This window comes from Lycorma delicatula, chromosome 6 (genome assembly GCF_047948215.1).
Source record: "Lycorma delicatula isolate Av1 chromosome 6, ASM4794821v1, whole genome shotgun sequence".
Lineage (NCBI taxonomy): Eukaryota > Metazoa > Arthropoda > Insecta > Hemiptera > Fulgoridae > Lycorma > Lycorma delicatula.
The window spans coordinates 83053391-83070300 of record NC_134460.1 but is presented as its reverse complement, the minus strand read 5'-3'; the positions used below and the strand labels follow the sequence as shown (position 1 = coordinate 83070300).

The 16910-nt window shown below is 26.9% G+C and overlaps 1 protein-coding gene across 22 annotated transcripts in view; it reads left to right on the top strand.

The window, feature by feature from the left end:
- The window catches only part of LOC142325978 (CUGBP Elav-like family member 1), a 1952897-nt gene that overhangs the window by 895386 nt on the left and 1040601 nt on the right, over positions 1-16910 (top strand). The window contains exon 1 of one of the 22 annotated variants that reach the window (XM_075367975.1): positions 8458-8562. The exons of the other annotated variants lie outside the window; for them this stretch is intronic. The gene's annotated coding sequence lies outside the window, so the exon portion shown is untranslated. Of the gene's footprint in view, positions 1-8457; positions 8563-16910 lie in introns of those variants that run through there. 22 annotated transcript variants of the gene reach the window in all.

Here is a 16910-nt window from a genome sequence, read left to right as displayed (position 1 = left end):
AATATACTTTTGGTTAGTTAAAACTTAATCGTACGTTTTCTTACATACACATTATACATATATACATTACTCCTTGCTATGAGATTCTTGCTGATTGGTTGCTATAGGATTGATTTATGTTTATGTTTGTTCGATTCTTGCTAAATGAAATACATAACTGCTCTATTCTTATAAATTTAAAATTCAAAATTCTTTTATAAAAACACAGTAAGCTTTATTCAGTAATAATTACTTCCAAACAGTAAAAAAATATTTTTTTTTTAATTTAAAACATTCTTTACATAAACAAGTAATAAAATTAAAAATTTTCAAATCCTACGAAACCGTTTTGAAGAAACTTAACTATTGTAGCGCCTCCTGGCGGCTTATAACCGTAAAACTAATCTAAGAACCTGCTTTGAGGTGATTCCTAAAATGCAATGAGATATCTATGTAATGCACAAAACCGCATCAAACTCGAACCAGCCGTTTTAGAGAAACACATCAACGGCAGCGCCGCCGGCCTATAACCGTAAAACATATCTACCAGCCTGCTCTGAAGTTCTACTTGTGTAATGCAAAAAACCGCATTGAAATCGGTCTAGTAGTTTTTGAGGAAAATGGTAACGCACACACATACCTATTACTCCAAACGCGTCTTTGTTCCGTCGTGGGTGAAAATATAAAAGAAAATTAAGCCATGCGAAAAATATAAAATATTGAGATAAGCTATGTAATAATATTTATTTACTACTACTAATACCAAAAACTGAAAGAAAAAATATCTATTTTTTATGTTATGCTCTATAAAAAACATTTTGACAATAAAAGACTGAACATACTGAGCACTTAGTATGCACTAATGAAATGTCAAGAGTGCATACGTTCTTCCAAATGTGTTGGAATATTGTTTGTAATATGCAATACCACGACGCTTTTTAATTTATAAAATTTTTGGATTTTTATTATTTATTAATAAAAATCCAATCTTTAGGATTAAAACCTGATATTTAGTTCCTAAAAATGTTATCTGAATTATTAACCCCATTAAAAGTTTACGTACTTGACTTGACGCTTAGTATTTCAGTTTCTAAATTCGAATATATTTGTACGTAGAAAACCACTGAAACTGAGATGTTATACACAGCCTCCGTGTCCTACAATTTAACCAAATATGGAATTCCAAACGAAATGTTATGATCCGATGCTGATTTAATGTGAGACCCACTATTAAGATCTTACGGCCAGTGAGAAAGGGATCAACAAATTTTCTTGGTAGTCCAGTTGTAAAAAAATTAAGAAAGTAGTAATATAGTATATATTGGAATACTATATTAAAAAATAATGAAAAATTTTCATCTCAACGAAAGGCATTTTGATTATTTAGATCCAAATTTTTTCAACGATCTTTTTTATAGTCTGATAAATACATAGATTATGTGAAACTTAAAATCCTTTGATAGCAGTAAACAGTACATGAAATTATTTTAATTTATAAATATTTTTTTATTTTTTCTAGCCTGATCTTTTACCGCTGATTTGCACGTTAATAATATTATTCCTTTAGTAATTTTATATTTCTACTAAAATTTATCTATCACTTATTTTTTTCTGTATTAATGTTTTCATTTTACATTTGTTTCTAGATTTATTAATTCTTGCAAGTATCTTTTGAAAATAATCCTCTTCCACTCCTTAACGGAGCTGGTTCGCTGTTGTTAGGGGAGCAATTTCCAAATTAAAGAAATGCAGAGCAGCTCATTTATCGAAAATATTTTAATTATTTTTATATAATGAAATACATAAAAACCCGTTAATATTAAAACAAAAATTAGGAACCAAAAGATTAATGAATGTATCGGTTGTTTATTTGTAACTTCCGTGTACGAAATAAAGGAAGTATTGTGATCGCGAAAAATTTCGATTTTCAGATTTCAACGAAAATATCCATTTTGATCATTCCTGAATCAATTTTGACTAGTTTCGGCGTGATGCCTGTACGCACGCACGTACGTATATGCGTATGTATCTCGCACAACTCAAAAACGATTACCCTTAGGATGTTGAAATTTTTGATTTAGGACTGTTGTAACATCTAGTTGTGCATCTCTCCTTTTGATTACAATTCAATTAACTGAACCAAAAGTGTCCAAAAACCCCCAAAATGCAAAAAGATTTGGATTTTGGACATTTTCTTAACTGCAGTAATAAGCCGTGATCCGAGAGTTTTTCATCGATATATCATAATGTGGTACTCATTTTCATTGGTTCCAGAGTTTATAACCAAATAAAATTTTAATTAATGAAATATTTGGTCTTACTAGGGGAAGGCACATCGGTTCGAATCCGACTTCATATACATATATATTTTTTTTAACTTTTTGTTTAATTTAAATATATGATTTATTAATTATTAACCTCTGATTGTAAAAAAAGATTACGATAAATAATAATTCAATAATAACAATAAAAATAAATATTAAAAAATCTGATACATTTTTAAATGTTTGTAAATATTATTTCATATTTTGTAATTTGTTTATATTTCCAAAATTTTTTTTATGTTTACAATTTCTGTCATTTTCTTAACTTTTTCACGTTTACGTATGCAAAAATTTATAGTAAGTTTTCAAAATTAGTTTATAAAGTAAACAATACTTTAATATATATTGATATTTACAATCAGATTAGAAATTGCGACGTAGTATCAAAATTTTTAGTTTTTTCTAATTTACGTTTTTGTTTACTAGTAAATATCCTTTTATGTAACAGGTTTAGCATTAACTTAAGAAGGGAAAATCTTTTTTCTTTTCTTTTGGACAGGATAGGTTAGCATAATGCGGTCAAAGAAGCCACAAGTTATAAGAAAAAATACGTTTCATTCTTCTTCATCACCACTCTTGCTATGAAAATTGATCTCTCAACAAAAACTTTTTGTGATTTATTTTTCTCTCCATACGAACTTATATATTATGAAAAAGAGTATATAAAATATGATAAGGTAATTTTATAAAATTCGTATAATGAATTATATAAAAATATATCTAAGAATAATCAAAACAAACATTTTGAATTGCATCGATTATGTTTTTTTAACCTTGGTGAAATAGCTTGTTGTAAAGCGGCAGAATAATTGCATTGTATAAAATATGTTTCAATAGTTAGCAGAGAATATAACAGTTCCGGGAAATTTTAACTTTATAAAAATACTTTGATTTAATCAATAAATATTTTTTTCAAATTATTTATTCTGAAATTAGTGTTGATTATTATTTATTTTGTTAACGAGAACCGAAATAATAAACGTGGTATTTTGATTTAATGATTACTGATTAAAATTTTCATACAAAAGAGCATTTATGACATGAAAGTAGATTTTCCTCATTTTTTTATCCATTTCGGCTCTTGAAAATATATTTTGTATAAAATTGTATCATTATTATTTTAATTCAAAATGTATTTTCGAAGGGAAATTTATCATTTTTGTATTTTTCACCACCAGTACAAGTAAAAGGTTGACTAGAAAAAATATTAATTATTCAGGATCTGCAGTACAGAGTAAAGACAATAAATTTATTTATAAACATCTACATCAACTAAATATTAAAATATATGTATTTAGTAATTTAATGAATGTACGTACACCTTCTAAGTATTATAAAACAGTCCTTATTTTATTGAAATCAATATGTTTTGAAAGTTTGTTTAACAATATAAAATACATTTATCTTTCTGGGAATTTATTGAAATTCATATTTTTATTGGTTTAAATACACAATTTCATAAACGTTAATTCAATGGACAACTATATAATAGTGTTATATACGTCTATAGAATGCAAGTTAGTTATTAAGCGACCTGTAACTAATGTGATGTAGGATGTGCAGTAGTCATATTCTAGTGGAATATTTCCTTATAAGTACGAGTATATATTAAACTGAAACTAACAGCAGTTCTTCATCATCCTTTCTGAGCAAATAAAATGTACCGGTATATATTATTAAAGCACCATCCTGTGTATATTTCGATTAAAAAAATATATATTAGCCGTATGGTTTAAATATATGTAGTTCCTTACGAATCCTTTTCTTTTAATATTTAAAACGTAAATATTTTTGAAAATCAAAGCGATTATTATGAATCAGCATCAAGATTATAATAAACATATGTAGGAAATTAATTATACACACTAAATAAAATTCTGTATTTTTGTGTATAGATGTTTTCCTGATATCTTTAGCCGGATGTAAATTATGAAATATTTTGATTAAATTTTTAAAGGATAGTTAACAGCAGAAGATTTAGATGTTGGGTAAACATAAATCTAGAATATAAAGTTATAGTAAAATATCTAATTTAGAAAGATTATTACAGTAAATGCATGTACGAATTTAAAAAATCAAAGATTCCTTTATGTTTTTGTTTCAGTTTCTTCCCTATATCCTTATATTCAAAGATTTCATCTTTTTTTTCTATATCTAGTAAAATAATTTATCTGAAAACAAAAATGTACGTTCACTTAATATTTGATTTTTTTTAAAAGCTTTGTTAAACGATTTTTTTTTCAGATGCGTTTCTTTTAAAGTGCAGCAGTAAATCGGGCGATTTTAAAAACGTTATTAGGAATAATAAATCTTGTTTGGTTTTAACAAGTATGAGCACAACGTAGACATGAAAGATTTACTATTTCTGATTTTATGTAGCCAAAAAGAGAGATTTATCGTCCAAAATTATCTTGCAGATGACTGCTATTCCACTATACATACTTACTCAGTAAGTCCCTTGCTAAAGTCAGCCATTAACTTTGCAGCATCTCTAGGGGGGGAATTCTTGGATTTTTGGAAACCCAGTATCGTGAATTAAAATCCTTAAATGTGAAAATGAGTTCATCGCTCATCATTAAATTATTAATAAAATCTTGACTTTCATTAATTAAGTTTGATAAAAATTAGTCCTGTTTTCATAGTCACGTTCGTGTACACTGCGGGCAGACAATCCGAGTGACACAGAATGGCGTCACGCTCACCGGCGTGGACTTCGCTCCAGTGCTTCTCTTTCACATTTTGCGATATTCTCGAATGTACGAACTGTTTTTACGCTATCGCCTTTCTTTTTAGCGTAGAACCAATGGCCTCAGAGTATTGAACCAAAGTTTTGATGACAGCCGATGGAATAGCAAGTAAGATCAATTACGTAATGTTTTCGAAATTCACACTTAGCGATTACGAAACTGTAACCGTTTTTGTAAAACACTTGCACAGCAAAGGCACGCTTTCCTCCACTCCACTATTCTATTGGAATTAAACGCTTTTCACTAAATTACAAAATGGCAGTAGCTGTTTCATCCCTACTCAACACTGTCTCTGAAGAACAGTGTTGCAAAATCGTCCGATTCGTTGCTGCATCTGTATAAATTTATCTTAACTGATAAAAGATTAAAATTGAAAGTAACATCATTTTTGATATGAAATTTAACGTATCAAAAGGATCTTGTTTTGCTTAAAAAATGATTTTTCATAAATTATTTAAGTTCTAAAGTTCCAATCCAAGTATATTAAAAAATTAATCTTATTGACAAAAAATTTAACCGTATTGTTGATAAATTTTTAAATAATCCTAATTAGGAAAATCTGAATTTCTGCATTCTTACATTTAAATATGTAATCACGAATTTAGAAATGAACGTCTTTTTTTATAAAGATTTTATTTTATGCCTATTTTAATATTGTAATTTCATTGGTACTTCAAATAATTATTCTTACGTGTAGACTGAAACAACTACTATTACTTGCCCGGCTGTAGAGATAAATGCTCCTAGAGCATAATGGGAAAGTATACAGATTGGTCAAAAAAATTTCAAAGGATTGATCATTTTTTTAAATTTAATGCCTTAAAAAATCAACAACAAAAAAAATAGATTTAAATTAATTGTCGAAATTCCACGAAAAAAATTATTAACTTTATTTTTTTACTTCCTTGAACAAAGTAACGGAATTATTGCGATCCGCGAAAAATCTCGGTTTTCAAATTTCAACAGAAATATCCATTTTGACCATCCCTGAATCCACTTTAACTAGTTTCGGCGTGACGTCTGTATCTCGCATAATTCAAAGACGATTAGCCGTAGGATGTTGAAATTTTTGATTTAGTACATCTAGTTGTCCATATCCGCTTTTGATTGCAATCGACTGGACCAAAAGTGTTAAAAAAAAGTCCAAAATTAAAAACAAAATTTTGGACTTTTTCTTAATTGCATTAACAAGCCCTCATTGAGAGCTTTTCAACAATGTATCATAAGAGGTACTTATTTTCATTGGTTCTAGAGTTAAAGCCGAATGAAATTTTAAGTAATGAAATATTTGGATCTTATAAGGGAAAGGCACATCAGTTGAAACATTTTTTTAAATTTAAATATATTGATTTATTCATAATTATTAACCTCAGATTGTAAAAAAAAAAACATTAAAAAAAATATATAAAAAATATCAGAAGTTATTACTGAAATAAAATGTTACGTTCTTTTTTAAAAAAAAAATGTGTATATAATTTAATCGGCGTACAAGGAAATCATGAGGTGTCCACATCAGAATTTTTATTGTTTTGTTCAAGATTTTTCCACACTTTACCTTTATACTTTTAGGTAAACTCTGAAGATATTCCTTTTTGTTATCCATTGAAAAGTTTATCTTACCATTCCATGATTTATAAAATGTATATATGTTATGATCTGAATAAATAATTTATTTATATATTAAGAAATTGTTAGATTTAGTTAGTCTCTCGTTTTTCTTCTTTTTTTATAAGATAGATGAGATTCAAGCGTTAACAAAACTGCATAATTTTTTCTTTGGTCTTAGTTGTAGAAAGATTTTGAAAATTATATGACATCTATTTTTCAAAATATTTTTAAGGAATAAGCATTTGGTAGTCTTTGCAAGCTTTAGTATCAAAGTGTTTCTACTCTAATAGAAATTTAAAAAATCTACCTAATGGAAAAATACGATAAATAAACTTTCTTTAAAATAACAGCTTTGTTTTATCTGGGTGTAATTTCTTGGTATTATTTTTTTTAATTATGTAAATACTATTTAATTTTATCAGGAATAGAAAAGGGTGTGTTTTTTCCTATTTAAAAATTACATATATATATATATATATATATATATATATATATATATTATATTCTTTATTAAAAGCCCTTAACTAATTTTTGTTAAATCTTCTTTTCCCTCATACTTGATTAAATATATTTAATTCTTAAATAACTGATTTCATTTAGTATTTCCCGGTGTTGTATATTTTTTAAGACGATTTTAGTTTTAATAAGTACAATCAGTTTTTTTATCATTGCAATCTTACTTTGGTACATTTTGAACTATCCACATCTGGACAACGGCAGACATGCTGTAGTTCCAAAATAGTTCGCTTGATCTTTAAAATTTAAAACTAACACTGATGTCAAATAGTTGTATATCTTTAGGTCCGTCTTAGGTAAATCTTAAAAGTAGTATGATAAAACGGTTCATATAAATATGAAAAAAAAATAATTTCTTTATATGATTAATTTTATCATCCTTTTCCAAGAAATCATATCCTTTGTTATTAATAAATACAAAAATATTTTACAAACCTATTACCAGTTACATTTATATTTTTTTTGTTTTATACGTTTTCATTTATACATTTTTATGCATTCATTTTTTGTTTAATAATTTTAAAAAATATAATAACCAATTGTCAAAATTCAATTAATTTGATTATGATATTTTACATATATTTTTTATCCATAATTTATATATTTTATTTAATTTAAAAAAAATTTTACTATTCTTTATTTTATTTTGTTTCCTTTTGAAAAAGTATCAACTCATTCTAATTTAACTTTGATACATAGTTCACTTAAAATAAGCACTACAACAAAAAAAAATTTCAACTCACTCGAATATACTGCATAAGCGCGTATGAAAAATACACCAGTACACAGTCAACATAAACCTTAACTTTTTTTGACCTTAAATTGACCGTAACTCAGGAACAGCTCAGCCAATCTTCATCAAATTTTCACATGCTCAACTTCATATATACTTGTGTAGCAAATCTAAATTTGAATAACTGAAAATATTTTACCGTACTTTTTGAAAAAACGTACTTAAAAATATTTAATTATTATATAAATTAATAATTTTTTCTTTGAATAACGTAAATTGTTTTTAATCTTAACATGCTGAATTAATTAACTATTATTAATAAATAAAAATTTTAACTAAAAACTGATAGACTAGTTGATAGCATTTATTACTCAGTTTTATAAACATAAAACAAGCATCTAAAATACGTAAATTGTATTTATCTCTTGAACAAACTAATATGTACAAAGCACTTAATATGTTATCTTAGACCAATAAAATATTATCTATCTTATCTAGCTTACCTGACTCGGCAAACAGTTTACAATCCAACGGAACCTCAGTCTGTTCTCGACTGAACTAGTATCTAGTTATTGTTTGTTAGATTTATCGTATCCAAAACAGTTTAAAATTTCTAATACCTATCTTCATTATTCATAAAATATATATTTAGGCGGTAAGTTTTTTTTTTTATTTTACAACTATACTAATTTAACTTACAAAAGGAATAATTTTTTATGTGCAATGTTTAATACTGGTATTTCAGTAGTTCTTCTAATTAGCGTAGACAAATATACATAAAGACTAGATTCATCTATTCGTTAAATGTGGTGGTGAAATATATTTTCAAATTTTGTTTTCTGTCTTATTGTATTTGTAAGGATTTTTTTGTTTTTAATACTTAAATTGTCTAACATTTCTTGTTAAACTTAAAAATGAAATATATGGATTCTATAAACACAAAATAATGATTGTTAAACCTTTTATGTTATAAAGGCTATATACGTAAATATTAAAATAATTTGATATTACTGTAATAAATTACTGAAAATACGCGGTTAATTTTTTTTTTAACTTACTAATAAAACATATTAAATCTAGTATTATGTTATTATTAGTGGTATAATTTTTTCTAAAAGTGTTTTGTCATTTTTATCTACGTCAGTTTTTTTTTTTATTGTTATAATCTCTTATTAAAACGGTATTCATTGGCAATGTATTTATATGAAAAGAAACTGTTCGCTTTCCATTTAAATATGAAATATTTGTATCCATAAATATCTCCATTAATTCCTTGTATGCTTTGTGGAAAAAAGATTATTGTGTAATACAGGTGACGTATTCAAATCGTAAATATAATTTTACCTTCTTGTACGAAGTTAAGGAAGTATTTTAATCGCGAAAAATTTCGGTTTTCAGATTTCAACGGAAATATCAATTTTGATTATCCCTGCATCCATTTTAACTAGTTTCGGCGGGACGTCTGTACGTACGTATATATCTCGAATAACTCAATAAGATTAGCCGTAAAATGTTGAAATTTTGGATTTAGGATTGTTGTAACATCTATTTGTACACCTTGCCTTTTGATTGCAATCGACTTGACCAAAAATGTCAAAAAAATGCCCAAAAAGCAAAACAATTAGGATTTCTGATATTTTCTTAACTGCTCTAATAAGCCCGTATTAAGAAGAGCTTTTCAACGATATATCGTAAGTTGTACATAATTTCATTGGTTCCAGAGTTGTAGCCAAATAAGATTTTAATTAATGAAATATTTGGATCTTACAAGGGAAGGTACATCGGTTCGAATCTGATTTTATTTCCTTTTTTTAATTTAAATATATTGATTTATTAATTATTATTAACCTCTGATTGTAAAAAAAAATTACAATAAATAATAATTCAATAACATTAAAAAAAAAAAAATCTGAAGTTATTAGTGAAATAAAATTTTATGTCATTTTCGTTTTAAGAATTGTGTATATCTAATAATTTAATAAGCGTACAATGAAGTCATGTGGTTTTCACATCAGATTTTTTTTTTTATAAATTTTAACATAATTAGTCTGTCAGGGTTTTATACTTAAAACTAAAAAAATATTTTTTTATTTATATTCACTCCGTACGGACATATTTTAATTACAGTATCAAAATTGTTTGATAGATAACACATGAGGTGTAACAATGAACATCATCTTTATAATATCAATGATAAAAATAAATCTTTATTGCCACACGAACAGACTTTAAATAGTCAAATATTATTTTCGGTGTTTATATTTATTTATCTATTTTATGTTTTGATGTTACATTACATTTATTTTTATTTGTAATTATTTTACCGAGTATGTATTTATATGTATATGAATAGAAAATAAAAAATGAATTATGAATTACATACCCTAAACTGAGTAATTTTTATAATAAAGTAATTTTAAATGTACGAGTTATTACATAAATTTTAATTCTATAATGTTACATATTTGGTTTATGTTAATATTTCATCTTTCATTACTGGAAAACTTTCGTAATTTTTTTATAAAATGAAAATTTATTGAATATATGTTTTAATTCGTCCATAAACTTAAAAAAATTCATATGGACACCACATGACTTCCTCGTACCCCTTTTAAATTACATATACACATTTTTTTTAATGAAAAATACATGAAATTTTATTTCATTAATAACTTCTAATTTTTTTTAATTGTCATTATTGAATTATTATTTATTGTAAATTTGTTTTTTACAATCTGAGGTTAATAATTAATTATTAATAAATCAATATATTTAAAAATCTGATTTGAACCGATGTGCCTTCGATTGTAAGATCAAAATTTTTCACTAATTAAAATTTTATTTGGCTATAACTCTGGAAACAATGAAAATAAGGACCACTTATGATATATCGTTGAAAATGTTTCAGAGAGTTTGGTCTTTTTTGGACACTTTTGGTCCATTCGATTGCAATAAAAATGGGAGGTGCACAAGTAGATGTTACAACAATCCTAAATCCAAAATTTCAACATTCTACGGCTAATCGTTTCAAGTTGTGCGAGATACGTACTGACGCCACGCCGAAACTACTCAAAATGGATATTTCCGTTGAAATTTGAAAATCAAGATTTTTCGGGATCACAATAATTCCTTAATCTATTTTTTACATTCTTTGCATTTTTTACTTTGTTGTACTATGTTCAACGAAGTAAAAAATAAATTATATATGTTTTAATAAATGTAAACAATATTCTTTATTTGAAGATATTTAATTATTTTAATTTAGTTTCTAAAAGGTCTTTTTAATCCCCCCTCTTTTGTATATATATATTTATTGCAATTTAAAAATATTATATATATATATGTTTTTTAATTTTACATTTACTTTGTTTATTTAATGGGTCTCTTTTCACCTGCTTATCATCTTATGTATCATAACCATAACAAAGGTTTAGGACATCATTTGGTAAATTGTAATGAAAATAAGTTAATGCATAATTCATTTTATATATTGTTTTCAAGTTGTTCGATTATCAACTGTCTCTTTATTGGTAAATAAAAAACCTCAAGTACTTGCTTTTAAGATAAATTTTATAGTTATCTATCAATTATACGGAAAATAAAATAACTATTGTTTAGATTAATTATAAGAAAAATAAAGCAAAAAAAGTAATAAATATTTTTTTTTTAGTATATTCAAGCGATTTCTATTTCTTTCTTTTTTTTATTTAGCTGAAATTTGTTGATAGCCTATAGCATTAATGCAGTAAATTTTTTTGTTACCTTGAGCTTGTATAAAATAACGTAAATTACATTGTAAAGCTATCGGATGAGAAATAATTTTTTTTTAGATATCAACAACGTACGTTCTACTCCGTTCTTTTAATATTTAAATATTAAAGAAGCTTGAGAATATAATTTTCTTTTATTATTTCACATTTTTCTTTTAATATTAAAATACTAAAGTTCAAATAACGGATGTAATAGTAATTGCAACACAACTTTAACAAAATATTTAAATCGGTCTTAACATGATGTTTTACAAACATGTAATCTGTAATAAAAGAGATCACGTGATACATCGTTATATTATCATAATTTACTTAATGGATTGTAGAATATTTCAAGGACAGACTACTGTTTTTCTCTTTGTTTTTTTTTTCATTTTAAAACATTATTTAAAAGTTCTTGAGTGTTGTTGATCGATAATACTTGGTTTTTTCCAACTGCAATATGAAATTACTATTAAAATGAGTTGTCATTCGTTGTTATGCATACTTAAAGAAAAGCTTAAAATAAACGCTTAATTCAACTCTGCTAATACCAATAAATTAAAAATAAAAATTTAAATTTATATTAAAGAGAGAATTCAAGTGCATTACATTCAATGTACAGAAAGATTCATGAAAAATGTAACAAACTTTCAGGACATGTTCTGCTAGTGAAAATAAAGATAAACGTAAACATAAATATACGGTAGCTTCGGAAACGCTTCGTTACCGAGTATCGTCTGAGAAAAGATTGTTTTCTGCGCCTTCCGTAAAATTAAGTCGGACTGTAATTCTTGGGATTCAAATTAAGGGGTAATTTAATGGTTTTATATGAAATCTGACCTGAAAAAATAGGTTTCAGAACTGTATTTTTTGAGAAAAGACATAAGACTGGGTTGAAAAACACTAAAAACACAAATTTTTTTGGCATAAAATAACTTTGTTAAATGGGTAATAAACCCATAAAAGTTTTTCTAAACAAAACTTATAGAGAATTTGATTTTGAATAAAATAATATAAACAAAGTTCATAGAAATCTTGTTTTTTCTCGAAAACTACTAAATAATAGAGTTTTGGAACCTATTCTTAACACTTTTTCAGGTCAGATTTCAATCATATAAAACCACTAAATTAGAATTCTTAATTTGAATTCCAAGAATTATAGTCTGGGTTATTTTTACAGAAGGTGAAGAAAACACGGCGAAACTTTCGCCAGCCGAAACTTATTGATGATGAATTTCCAAACCTATGTTTATATGAACTTTCTTGTTTATTTTCACCAGTAGAAAATGTCCTTAAAAGTTTGTTACATTCATTCCTCCTGATTCATTCTGCATTAAAAATAAATAACTAATCGTAACGGATTTTCAATTTTCATTTTAGTAACGGAATTAATTTTCATTTTACCATTATAATCTATAACATGTTTTTCATGTCTTTTAATAAAGAAGATTAGAAAAATGAAATTACTACATAAAAAAAATACTACATATACCGGTAATCGACTAGCAACTATGTGATAAAAATGCTAGTATGCTGAACCCTATAAAAATTACCCTGTTAGTTATTTAGGTTTTCTAACTAATAAATAACAATTAATATAGAAAACATCTAATTCTCATAATTTATTATAGAATGTAGTTTATGTTTTATAAGCTGATGTTTTGTTTTTATTCTCTTGATAGAATTTTTAAGTTAGCATTAATATTTAGTTGTATTCAAATTAAAGAAAAAATGAATTAGTAAATGTTATTCAAATAATGATTAATATTATTTGTTAATGACACATTACTTTTAATTACTGTTTTGTCGAAATGGCAATTATGGTTAGCGATGTTAAAATACTTTTTTCAAAATAAATCTTTAAGATAATCATTTAAGACCTAATAGTAAACTTTTTTGTTATAATATTTATATTTTAAAATCTTATTCAACTTATCTCAGCAAGTAAGAAAAAATTATTACAAATTGTGCCCTTATCTAATGCAATTTAATCTCTACATTATAACTTACATTACAAAAAATAAAAAAGAGAATTTTTATTATGTTCATTAAATAAACTTAAAATAAACGGTTGTGTTTATTGAATGTTCGTTGCACAATTAAGTGAAATATTATCTTAGAATTATTAAGAACAATAATTACTAAAAAGTAAGTTATCATGAGGAGTGGTTTTTAAGGTTTTTTTTTAAATATTCTTTCAACCAAAAAAAAAAAATAATAATTTTTTCATAATTTTTATATTTTAATTTAACTGAATATTGCATGTATTTGCGTATTTCATATTTATTATTTAAAATTGAGCGGGAGTTATCGTATCCATATTGTTTGTTAGTACTGTGCGATACAACGACCTCTATTATTCCCTGCCCTCTAGTAATTTCTCGTTCTTATCTATTTGCTTAGATAAGATGTAGGTGAGGTTAAATTTACTTTTTCTTGTATGTTGGATTAGTGTTAAAGAGAAAGAAATATTATTTTTAAATTGTGCTTATTTAAGTGAGTTCTTTATTTATTTTTTTTTTGTGTGTTGAAGAGTCATGTTCATTTAAAAAAAAACACTAATGGATTATTACAATCTTTATTTCACATTATTTTTATTTGAAATTAATAATTATTTATTTTCAATTTATATATTATTTCCGCCTAAACTTACATTTATGTTTTTAATAGAATTCATTATTATTATATGGAATTTTTTATTAATTGATCATTTCGTGTCCAATATAGTTATTGCTACTTTTAAAATAGTGTTTTGTTGTTAACATATTTACAGGAAATTCTAATTCCGTATTAGAAAAAAAACTTACAGATTAGATTCATACAATATTCCATTTATTTTATTTACTAATCAAATAGTGATTTAATAAATATATTCATGATCATAGATGTTTATTTAAGCAAATACTAATTGATGATTTACGAAAATATATTATTTAAAAAAAGAATGCAATAACTTATTTAAATTTTTTCTGTTTTAATTTTTCATTTTTCGTTAACTATTATTTACATCTGCTTTTTTCTTGATCGTATATCTACATTTAGTTTTTCTATGTAGTTCCACATCTAATTTTCTTGAAAAAAAGAGACTAAATTTAGAAATGGAATAGCACAATTTTACCCTATTTTGACTACCTGTAATTCACTATCTGCAATTTACTCATTCGAAATTCACAGAATCAAAAATCGATTGTTGACCTTTAATATATATTAAAGGTAATATATTATTAATAATATATTAAATAATATTTCACATTTTTCTTTGTTCTTTCTATTTTTAAATGATTTGTAATTTTATTTAATGTTTTTCTCCACTAAAAAGCGTATGACAAATGTAAAAGCCATAAAAATGACAACACGCTAGAAACTTTGTGCTATCTTTTTTCATGACCTTCAGCCTTTACTGTATGAGTAATAACAGTTCTTTATAAAAACTCTTACCTAGTGTATTTTAATCGGGCACGATCGTTTTATCTGTATTTGTGTTTAATCATCTTTATATTATCGATTTATTTATTTATTGACGCATTTTTTGCTGGATTGCAGCCACTAACCGCTGTTTAAACAAGCTGAATTTCAACAATTCGCATAACGCCATTTATCTTCCCTGCCGTTTAACAAAAGAGACTATGAAACAGTGCGCAAAAACTAGGATTGTGTAAAATTTGTACGATTTAAAAAACGAACAGCATGTTTTTTTATCTAGCACCTCACGGATTAAATCAATCAAAACCATGCTGGTAGTGAAACAAACCCGTGGCTATAATAGTGACATACATAGCAAACACTTGAAGTACCCGTTGAGGTAACTGACTGCACCAGCTAGTACATAACCAATCATATAACTGTGATACTCGTGATATAAGACAGATTGAAATATAATTACTACAACAGATAGACAAACCATTGGTAATTTAATATGTATATTATTGCTTAATCTATAAACAAATAACATAACGATATTATTATTAATTCAGAAAATGAAAATTAAGAATTTTTCGAAATAAGATCCAAAAAACCATTGAAATAATTTATCTTACATCCTTTTAATGTCGTATTTATTGCTGGAGATCTTTTCCTGTTAAATAAAATTGCAATAATTTTTTCATGAATAAAGGTGTCTACAAAAATTTTAATTTTTTCTTTTAGTATTTCTTTTCGGGATATTCCAAATTCTGTTATTATGCCGTATTTTAGGGCTAAATTTCTCTTCGTTAACTGGCAAAATATGCTCTTATACAATTTTGATTTTGATTTACCCCTTATTTCATATTGGAAAATAGTAGCTATAACTCTACGAAAATGAATCGACTAAAATGAATTTTGCAAGTAATTTTTTCCCCTACTTTCCTGGGCCGGACATACAGTTAAGAAAAACTCGGCCCAGGAGAATGTCGTTTAAACTTTTAACGGGCCTCCCCGCCCACCGGCAATAAGTCCGGCACGGTAGGTCGACCAGCGGGTTGGATCTTTTCCTTTTTTATTCTTTTGCCTGGTTCTAATTCTCGGGGAGGATGGACCCTCCCCGAGAACCGGGACTAGGTCAGTCTAATTGCCCGCCGTTAACCACCCTGCGAAAGAACCGACTATGTAGTCGGGTGAGGGTACAACTATGTAGTTCCCGGGCCCCACATGGTGGCCGGGACTCGGACATTATCTTATCCCAGTCCTAAAACTCTCCTGGAGTCCCCAGCCGATCATTGAAACCGGCACGGCACACCTCAGCATGCCGGTTTTCACGACTGGGGCTATCCACCCATCCTAACTAAAAACCACTGTTCTTTCCCTCGACGTCTTTGGTCCATAAAAAACCTCTCTTAAAAACTGATCCACAGCTCGCTAGTTATCCTCCGAAGCTAGCATATCGGTGACAAGGTTTTCAGGGCTTAACCCCACAATGCCCGCTTAAGAGCGCAGTATATGCCACCTCAAGTAGAAAAATAGCGTATGCTCCGCCGTGTTGTCTGCATAGCAAAACATACATCCCGTTGTGTGTCACGTCTGCCCACGTGATGATGATAAGCCTCGAAATTTCCATGCCCAGATAAAAACTGGGCAATGTGAAAATTGATCTGACCATGTCCTCCGTTGCACCAAACCATTAGGTCAGGAATGATCCTTCTAGTCCAATCAGCTTTGAGCCCTGCTCTCCACTATTCACTCCAGGTGTTCATGGTGGTTCCGTCTTACTGATGCCGCCATTATCTATTACTCCGTTCTCGCACCAAGAGATCGACAGGAGGCATAGTAGCTG